This window comes from Lentinula edodes (assembly GCF_021015755.1).
Source record: "Lentinula edodes strain Le(Bin) 0899 ss11 chromosome Unknown C8R40scaffold_19, whole genome shotgun sequence".
NCBI lineage: Eukaryota > Fungi > Basidiomycota > Agaricomycetes > Agaricales > Omphalotaceae > Lentinula > Lentinula edodes.
This window is the reverse complement of record NW_025764325.1, coordinates 724,184-734,853: the sequence shown is the minus strand read 5'-3', so window position 1 is coordinate 734,853 and position 10,670 is coordinate 724,184.

Here is a 10,670-nt window from a genome sequence, read left to right as displayed (position 1 = left end):
ATGACGACGTCGAGCTCACTGTCTACAACAGCGATGACAAGCTCACTGTGTCTGACAACGTTGAGCTCACAGTCTACGACGATGACAACAAGCTCACTGTCTATGACAATATCGAGCTCACTGTTTACAATGATGACAATGAGCTCACTGTCTATGATGACGTCGAGCTCACTGTCTACAACAGCGATGACAAGCTCACTGTGTCTGACAACGTCGAGCTCACTGTCTACAACGATGACAACAAACTCACTGTCTATGACAACATCGAGCTCACTGTCTACAACAGCAACAACAAGCTCACTGTGTCTGACAATGTTGAGTTCACTGTGGGAGATGATGACCAGCTCATTGCATACAGTGTTGAGCTCACTGTGGAGGACAATGACTAGCTCACTGTCCAAGACAATGACCAGCTCATTGTATACAGTGCTGAGCTCACTGTGTAGGACAGCATAGAGCTTGTTGTGGACAGCATTGAGGTCACTGTCTGAGACAACATTGAGGACACTGTATACAGTGTTGAGCTCACTGTGTATGGCAATGAGCAGCAGCATTGAGCACAGTGTGGAGGTCACTGTGGGCAACAGTAGTGGTGAGCTCACTGTGTAGAGTGATGAGAGGGTGTTGTGCTCACTGTGTAGAGTATCCTACTCACTGTGTAGAGTGTTCTACTCACTACCTAGGCCAGTATAGGTGCAAAGGAACTAGACCGGTAATAGAGGTGTAATATAGATAGGCATCTAACAATGCTATAATTGCAATATAAACAATATCCGCCCATGGCATGCACCTCAGGCCCATGTGCGTAGTTTTCAACATTTCATTATGCATTACAGCAAAAAATCTATATCAAAATCTCCCCTATATCTCAAAGGTGCACCAAACTTTGGGCCTGCACTCCGCTCCCCTCCCCTCCCTCCGGTAAATACACTGCAGAAATTGATATTATACTTATCTCGAAGGTGCACCAAACTTCGGGCCCGCACTCCGCTCCCCTCCCCTCCCTCCGGGGGGTCCCCCTCAAGCCGGGGAGTCGTCGGCAGGCACTCTAAAGCCTCGTTTGGTGCTTGATCAATATTCTCAGCCCAACCCCTAAACTCTAACCTTCCGCGCTGCGCGCGTTGATGCCTGCGGCATCCCCCTAACCCCCTAACCAAAGAGGAACCATAGGCTTGGCGCTGCTTCAGACCACTCCTGTATGTTAGAGGCTAGCAGAGCTAGCCCTAACCGGAGTGGCCCTTCGCATCGCTTCATCTTAGTTGCAGAAGTCAAGTCAAGGAGCTTGTTGAGACTCCAACATACAAGGAGAATTGAATCAATTTATCTTCCAAGTGTTTTTGACTTTTGTGGCTGATTCAAACTGAGCCATGCAGACGTTAGGACCACACACATACCTTGTTACTATCAGCACTCGAATGAATTTCACAGTTTTTTGACTTTGTGTACAAGCACGCAAAAGGGCTGCACATACAGACTTGGAGTCAATTTGATCCATTATCATTATATCTATCCATGTAACAAAGCTATAATTGCAATATAGACAATATTGACCCATGGCATGCATCTCGGTCCCCAGTGCAAAATGATCACGTTCCCCAACAATCTTTCTTCATTGTCAGGAGTAGATGAATTTCGGATCCAATGGATCGGTGTTGATGTAGTTCACATATCCATGGCATGCACCTCAGTCCCCATGACGTGTGGTTTTGAACATTTCATTATGCATTACAACAAAAAATCTATATCAAAATCTCCCCTTATCTCAAAGGTGCACCAAACTTTGGGCCTGCACTCCACTCCCCTCCCCTCCCTCCGGTAAATACACTGCAGAAATTGATATTATACTTATCTCGAAGGTGCACCAAACTTCGGGCCCGCACTCCGCTCCCCTCCCCTCCCTCCGGGGGGTCCCCCTCAAGCCGGGGAGTCGTCGGCAGGCACTCTAAAGCCTTGTTTGGTGCTTTATCAATATTCTCAGCCCAACCCCTAAGCCCTAACTATCCGCGCTGCGCGCGTTGATGCCTGCGGCATCCCCCTAACCCCCCTAACCAAAGAGGAACCATAGGCCTGGCGCTGCTTCGGACCACTCCTGTATGTTAGAGGCTAGCAGAGCTAGCCCTAACCGCAGTGGCCCTTCGCATCGCTTCATCCTTAGTTAAAGGGAGTCAACACAGCACATACAAGAAAGTATTCAACCTTTGTTTCACGGCATTAGGATTGGATATGAAATAAAGTCAAGGATCGTATCAATAACGAGCTTGTTTAAACTCCAGTATACAAGGAGAGAATTGGATATGAAATTGAGTTAAAAATCATATCAATAATGAGCTTGTTCGGACTTTACAATATAATGAGAGGATTGGATATGAAATCAAGTCAAAAATCATATCAATTTCCGAGTTTTTTTTTTTTTTTGGCTTTGTGGCTGATTCAAAGCATGTCCATGTGCCATGTAGAAGTACATCACATCCCCATTGCATGACAACACCAATAACCAACCAATATAGCAGCACCAAAATGAATCTCCAGGGTTTTGACATGTCAATACGTACAACACATCATTGTCAACAATCGACCCATGTCCAAGCACCCAAATGAATTTTGGGGTTTTCGACTTTGCCACTGATTTAATGCATATGCAACTGTGGTCAGTAATGCAAATGGGTTGTGTCGATGTAGGCCACATCTCCAATGCATGTATCAGCACTCGAAAGAATTTCGGGGCTTTCGACTTTGCCGTTGATCTAATGCGGGTCATATCGATGTAGGCCACATATCTGCACATACTGAGTTGGAGTCAATTTAATCAATTGCCATAAGATCTAGGCAGCTAACAACACTATAATTGCAATATAGACAATATTCGCCCATGGCATGCACCTCAGGCCCATATACACAAGTATATAAAATGGTCATAGTGTTGAGAACTGCAACGTAATAACATTATCTTCTTCATTGTCAGGAGTAGATCAAGGCTGTAGTAGGCCAGTCAATAATTGACTTGTGTATCAGCACTCGGATAATTTTCGGGGCTTTCGACTTTGCTGTTGATCGAATGCACATGCATGTATAGTCAGTGGTGTAGGTGGGTCATATCCAATGTGTACAAGCACTCGGATTGATTTACGGAGTATTGGATAGGGAAATAGCTGCGCATACAGAGTTGGAGTCAATTTAATCAATTACCATAAGATCTAGGCATCTAACAATGCTATAATTGCAATATAAACAATATCCGCCCATGGCATGCACCTCAGGCCCATGTGCGTAGTTTTCAACATTTCATTATGCATTACAGCAAAAAATCTATATCAAAATCTCCCCTATATCTCAAAGGTGCACCAAACTTTGGGCCTGCACTCCGCTCCCCTCCCCTCCCTCCGGTAAATACACTGCAGAAATTGATATTATACTTATCTCGAAGGTGCACCAAACTTCGGGCCCGCACTCCGCTCCCCTCCCCTCCCTCCGGGGGGTCCCCCTCAAGCCGGGGAGTCGTCGGCAGGCACTCTAAAGCCTCGTTTGGTGCTTGATCAATATTCTCAGCCCAACCCCTAAACTCTAACCTTCCGCGCTGCGCGCGTTGATGCCTGCGGCATCCCCCTAACCCCCTAACCAAAGAGGAACCATAGGCTTGGCGCTGCTTCAGACCACTCCTGTATGTTAGAGGCTAGCAGAGCTAGCCCTAACCGGAGTGGCCCTTCGCATCGCTTCATCTTAGTTGCAGAAGTCAAGTCAAGGAGCTTGTTGAGACTCCAACATACAAGGAGAATTGAATCAATTTATCTTCCAAGTGTTTTTGACTTTTGTGGCTGATTCAAACTGAGCCATGCAGACGTTAGGACCACACACATACCTTGTTACTATCAGCACTCGAATGAATTTCACAGTTTTTTGACTTTGTGTACAAGCACGCAAAAGGGCTGCACATACAGACTTGGAGTCAATTTGATCCATTATCATTATATCTATCCATGTAACAAAGCTATAATTGCAATATAGACAATATTGACCCATGGCATGCATCTCGGTCCCCAGTGCAAAATGATCACGTTCCCCAACAATCTTTCTTCATTGTCAGGAGTAGATGAATTTCGGATCCAATGGATCGGTGTTGATGTAGTTTGCTATGGATTGGAGCTAAGAATAATATCAATATCGGCCAAACTACTGAAAACCAGACATGAAAGAATGTTTCTGAGAGATAGAGGAGGAAAAGGGCATGGCCTTTCTGGGTGTAATATAGTGAAGTCCACAACGATAACTCGAGATGTAGCATTGAGCTGGCTATGGTATTGAGCAGTGTATTCAAGTACACCTCCATTTTAGTGGGGTCTCGAGACATTGAGGAGGACTCGATGAAGACCAATATGAGTAGTGAGACAAGGTGAGTGAGCGGGATCGGAGGCAAGAGTGGAATACGCGCGTCTAAAGATAATGGGACAGGCAACTGCAACACCTAGTGAATGAAAAACAGTGGTACTTGTTGAAAAAGTTGTATATCCAATGAAAAAACTGTTGAGGAACACAGATGATAAGGCCACAAGAATGTCACGGACAGGTTGTTTACAGAGACAGAAGTTGCCCACTAGTTGCAAATATATTCTTCATAGTCTAATATGAACACATCCAATAAAGTGGCATTGATTTTATGGAAAGGTTGTGCACAGAAACAGAGGCCATAGCTCCAAGGCATACAATACATCATTGTCAACAATCGACTTGTGCATTGGCACTCAAACGTATTCCGGGGCTTTCGACTTTGCCATTGATCCAATGCACGTGCATGTATAGTCAGTGGTGCAGGTGGGTCATATCAATGTAGGCCATATATCCAATGCGTACAACACAATCAACCAGAGTACAAGCACTCGCATCAATTTCCGATTTTGTAATAAGCAGTTGTTTAACATGTCACAGGCCTTGAGAATGGTTCTGGATTGGATATGAAGTTGAGTCAGAATGCATATCAAAATCAACAATGAGGGCTTTCAAGGCAACATGCAGTCGGAAAGGGAGGTCAATGAGAATTTAGAACAGAGGATACAGCCGGAAAGGGAGGTAAATGGGAATTTTGAACATGACCTGCCTTTCCAGTGATATTGTGGTTCAAATCCTCAAAAGCTTGCCAAAATTGAGTTGAATTAACAAAATAAGGAGGATTGGATATGAAATTGAGTTACAATGCATATCAAAATGGAGAATGAGGGCTTTCAAGGCAATATACAGTCGGAAAGGGAGGTCAATGAGAATTTAGAACAGAGGATACAGCCGGAAAGGGAGGTAAATGGGAATTTTGAACATGACCTGCCTTTCCAGTGATATTGTGGTTCAAATCCTCAAAAGCCTGCCAAAATTGACTTAAATTAACAAAATAAGGAGGATTGGATATGAAATTGAGTTACAATGCATATCAAAATGGAGAATGAGGGCTTTCAAGGCAATATACAGCCGGAAAGGGAGGTAAATGAGAATTTAGAACATGACCTGCCTTTCCACCAGGACTGCCTTTCCATAGATCCAAAGGTGTGAAAAGAGGTTTTTGCTATGGATGGGAGCTCAAAATGATATCAATATTGACCAAACCAGTGAAAACGAGACATAAACAGAGGTTTTGGAGTGATTTAGGAAGACTGGGTTTCCGGCTGGTTTGCCTTTCCATGAGAAAAAGGGCATGAAAGGCCCAAAACGCTAAGGGAAAGGGCATGCCCTTTCCGGGTGTAATATAGTTAGGAACCATAGGCTTGGCGCTGCTTCAGACCACTCCTGTATGTTAGAGGCTAGCAGAGCTAGCCCTAACCGGAGTGGCCCTTCGCATCGCTTCATCTTAGTTGCAGAAGTCAAGTCAAGGAGCTTGTTGAGACTCCAACATACAAGGAGAATTGAATCAATTTATCTTCCAAGTGTTTTTGACTTTTGTGGCTGATTCAAACTGAGCCATGCAGACGTTAGGACCACACACATACCTTGTTACTATCAGCACTCGAATGAATTTCACAGTTTTTTGACTTTGTGTACAAGCACGCAAAAGGGCTGCACATACAGACTTGGAGTCAATTTGATCCATTATCATTATATCTATCCATGTAACAAAGCTATAATTGCAATATAGACAATATTGACCCATGGCATGCATCTCGGTCCCCAGTGCAAAATGATCACGTTCCCCAACAATCTTTCTTCATTGTCAGGAGTAGATGAATTTCGGATCCAATGGATCGGTGTTGATGTAGTTCACATATCCATGGCATGCACCTCAGTCCCCATGACGTGTGGTTTTGAACATTTCATTATGCATTACAACAAAAAATCTATATCAAAATCTCCCCTTATCTCAAAGGTGCACCAAACTTTGGGCCTGCACTCCACTCCCCTCCCCTCCCTCCGGTAAATACACTGCAGAAATTGATATTATACTTATCTCGAAGGTGCACCAAACTTCGGGCCCGCACTCCGCTCCCCTCCCCTCCCTCCGGGGGGTCCCCCTCAAGCCGGGGAGTCGTCGGCAGGCACTCTAAAGCCTTGTTTGGTGCTTTATCAATATTCTCAGCCCAACCCCTAAGCCCTAACTATCCGCGCTGCGCGCGTTGATGCCTGCGGCATCCCCCTAACCCCCCTAACCAAAGAGGAACCATAGGCCTGGCGCTGCTTCGGACCACTCCTGTATGTTAGAGGCTAGCAGAGCTAGCCCTAACCGCAGTGGCCCTTCGCATCGCTTCATCCTTAGTTAAAGGGAGTCAACACAGCACATACAAGAAAGTATTCAACCTTTGTTTCACGGCATTAGGATTGGATATGAAATAAAGTCAAGGATCGTATCAATAACGAGCTTGTTTAAACTCCAGTATACAAGGAGAGAATTGGATATGAAATTGAGTTAAAAATCATATCAATAATGAGCTTGTTCGGACTTTACAATATAATGAGAGGATTGGATATGAAATCAAGTCAAAAATCATATCAATTTCCGAGTTTTTTTTTTTTTTTGGCTTTGTGGCTGATTCAAAGCATGTCCATGTGCCATGTAGAAGTACATCACATCCCCATTGCATGACAACACCAATAACCAACCAATATAGCAGCACCAAAATGAATCTCCAGGGTTTTGACATGTCAATACGTACAACACATCATTGTCAACAATCGACCCATGTCCAAGCACCCAAATGAATTTTGGGGTTTTCGACTTTGCCACTGATTTAATGCATATGCAACTGTGGTCAGTAATGCAAATGGGTTGTGTCGATGTAGGCCACATCTCCAATGCATGTATCAGCACTCGAAAGAATTTCGGGGCTTTCGACTTTGCCGTTGATCTAATGCGGGTCATATCGATGTAGGCCACATATCTGCACATACTGAGTTGGAGTCAATTTAATCAATTGCCATAAGATCTAGGCAGCTAACAACACTATAATTGCAATATAGACAATATTCGCCCATGGCATGCACCTCAGGCCCATATACACAAGTATATAAAATGGTCATAGTGTTGAGAACTGCAACGTAATAACATTATCTTCTTCATTGTCAGGAGTAGATCAAGGCTGTAGTAGGCCAGTCAATAATTGACTTGTGTATCAGCACTCGGATAATTTTCGGGGCTTTCGACTTTGCTGTTGATCGAATGCACATGCATGTATAGTCAGTGGTGTAGGTGGGTCATATCCAATGTGTACAAGCACTCGGATTGATTTACGGAGTATTGGATAGGGAAATAGCTGCGCATACAGAGTTGGAGTCAATTTAATCAATTACCATAAGATCTAGGCATCTAACAATGCTATAATTGCAATATAAACAATATCCGCCCATGGCATGCACCTCAGGCCCATGTGCGTAGTTTTCAACATTTCATTATGCATTACAGCAAAAAATCTATATCAAAATCTCCCCTATATCTCAAAGGTGCACCAAACTTTGGGCCTGCACTCCGCTCCCCTCCCCTCCCTCCGGTAAATACACTGCAGAAATTGATATTATACTTATCTCGAAGGTGCACCAAACTTCGGGCCCGCACTCCGCTCCCCTCCCCTCCCTCCGGGGGGTCCCCCTCAAGCCGGGGAGTCGTCGGCAGGCACTCTAAAGCCTCGTTTGGTGCTTGATCAATATTCTCAGCCCAACCCCTAAACTCTAACCTTCCGCGCTGCGCGCGTTGATGCCTGCGGCATCCCCCTAACCCCCTAACCAAAGAGGAACCATAGGCTTGGCGCTGCTTCAGACCACTCCTGTATGTTAGAGGCTAGCAGAGCTAGCCCTAACCGGAGTGGCCCTTCGCATCGCTTCATCTTAGTTGCAGAAGTCAAGTCAAGGAGCTTGTTGAGACTCCAACATACAAGGAGAATTGAATCAATTTATCTTCCAAGTGTTTTTGACTTTTGTGGCTGATTCAAACTGAGCCATGCAGACGTTAGGACCACACACATACCTTGTTACTATCAGCACTCGAATGAATTTCACAGTTTTTTGACTTTGTGTACAAGCACGCAAAAGGGCTGCACATACAGACTTGGAGTCAATTTGATCCATTATCATTATATCTATCCATGTAACAAAGCTATAATTGCAATATAGACAATATTGACCCATGGCATGCATCTCGGTCCCCAGTGCAAAATGATCACGTTCCCCAACAATCTTTCTTCATTGTCAGGAGTAGATGAATTTCGGATCCAATGGATCGGTGTTGATGTAGTTTGCTATGGATTGGAGCTAAGAATAATATCAATATCGGCCAAACTACTGAAAACCAGACATGAAAGAATGTTTCTGAGAGATAGAGGAGGAAAAGGGCATGGCCTTTCTGGGTGTAATATAGTGAAGTCCACAACGATAACTCGAGATGTAGCATTGAGCTGGCTATGGTATTGAGCAGTGTATTCAAGTACACCTCCATTTTAGTGGGGTCTCGAGACATTGAGGAGGACTCGATGAAGACCAATATGAGTAGTGAGACAAGGTGAGTGAGCGGGATCGGAGGCAAGAGTGGAATACGCGCGTCTAAAGATAATGGGACAGGCAACTGCAACACCTAGTGAATGAAAAACAGTGGTACTTGTTGAAAAAGTTGTATATCCAATGAAAAAACTGTTGAGGAACACAGATGATAAGGCCACAAGAATGTCACGGACAGGTTGTTTACAGAGACAGAAGTTGCCCACTAGTTGCAAATATATTCTTCATAGTCTAATATGAACACATCCAATAAAGTGGCATTGATTTTATGGAAAGGTTGTGCACAGAAACAGAGGCCATAGCTCCAAGGCATACAATACATCATTGTCAACAATCGACTTGTGCATTGGCACTCAAACGTATTCCGGGGCTTTCGACTTTGCCATTGATCCAATGCACGTGCATGTATAGTCAGTGGTGCAGGTGGGTCATATCAATGTAGGCCATATATCCAATGCGTACAACACAATCAACCAGAGTACAAGCACTCGCATCAATTTCCGATTTTGTAATAAGCAGTTGTTTAACATGTCACAGGCCTTGAGAATGGTTCTGGATTGGATATGAAGTTGAGTCAGAATGCATATCAAAATCAACAATGAGGGCTTTCAAGGCAACATGCAGTCGGAAAGGGAGGTCAATGAGAATTTAGAACAGAGGATACAGCCGGAAAGGGAGGTAAATGGGAATTTTGAACATGACCTGCCTTTCCAGTGATATTGTGGTTCAAATCCTCAAAAGCTTGCCAAAATTGAGTTGAATTAACAAAATAAGGAGGATTGGATATGAAATTGAGTTACAATGCATATCAAAATGGAGAATGAGGGCTTTCAAGGCAATATACAGTCGGAAAGGGAGGTCAATGAGAATTTAGAACAGAGGATACAGCCGGAAAGGGAGGTAAATGGGAATTTTGAACATGACCTGCCTTTCCAGTGATATTGTGGTTCAAATCCTCAAAAGCCTGCCAAAATTGACTTAAATTAACAAAATAAGGAGGATTGGATATGAAATTGAGTTACAATGCATATCAAAATGGAGAATGAGGGCTTTCAAGGCAATATACAGCCGGAAAGGGAGGTAAATGAGAATTTAGAACATGACCTGCCTTTCCACCAGGACTGCCTTTCCATAGATCCAAAGGTGTGAAAAGAGGTTTTTGCTATGGATGGGAGCTCAAAATGATATCAATATTGACCAAACCAGTGAAAACGAGACATAAACAGAGGTTTTGGAGTGATTTAGGAAGACTGGGTTTCCGGCTGGTTTGCCTTTCCATGAGAAAAAGGGCATGAAAGGCCCAAAACGCTAAGGGAAAGGGCATGCCCTTTCCGGGTGTAATATAGTTAGGGCATGCCCTTTCCGGGTGTAATATAGTTAGGCGCTCGGTCGGTACCGACGGGCCGCGTCTCACGTGACCCTGGGCACTCCAAGGAAGTGCTGTACAGTTCATCACCGGGCCGCTGTGCGGTTCGCCTTCGGTCCGGTGACTAATTAGCAATGACATAAACCGATGCGATCGGTTCTCGGGCTTGCCGCTGACTGATGCCCGAGGACCCAGGTAACAAATACTTCCCATGCTGTCAGGTAACAGCAAATCGGAATATTCTGTTTACTAACGTATAATCACAAGATAAGGCACTACGATCCCACACCAATGCTGTGGACCATCGTCTGTATCTATCGTGACCATGTGAACAAGCCCTGATGAGCCA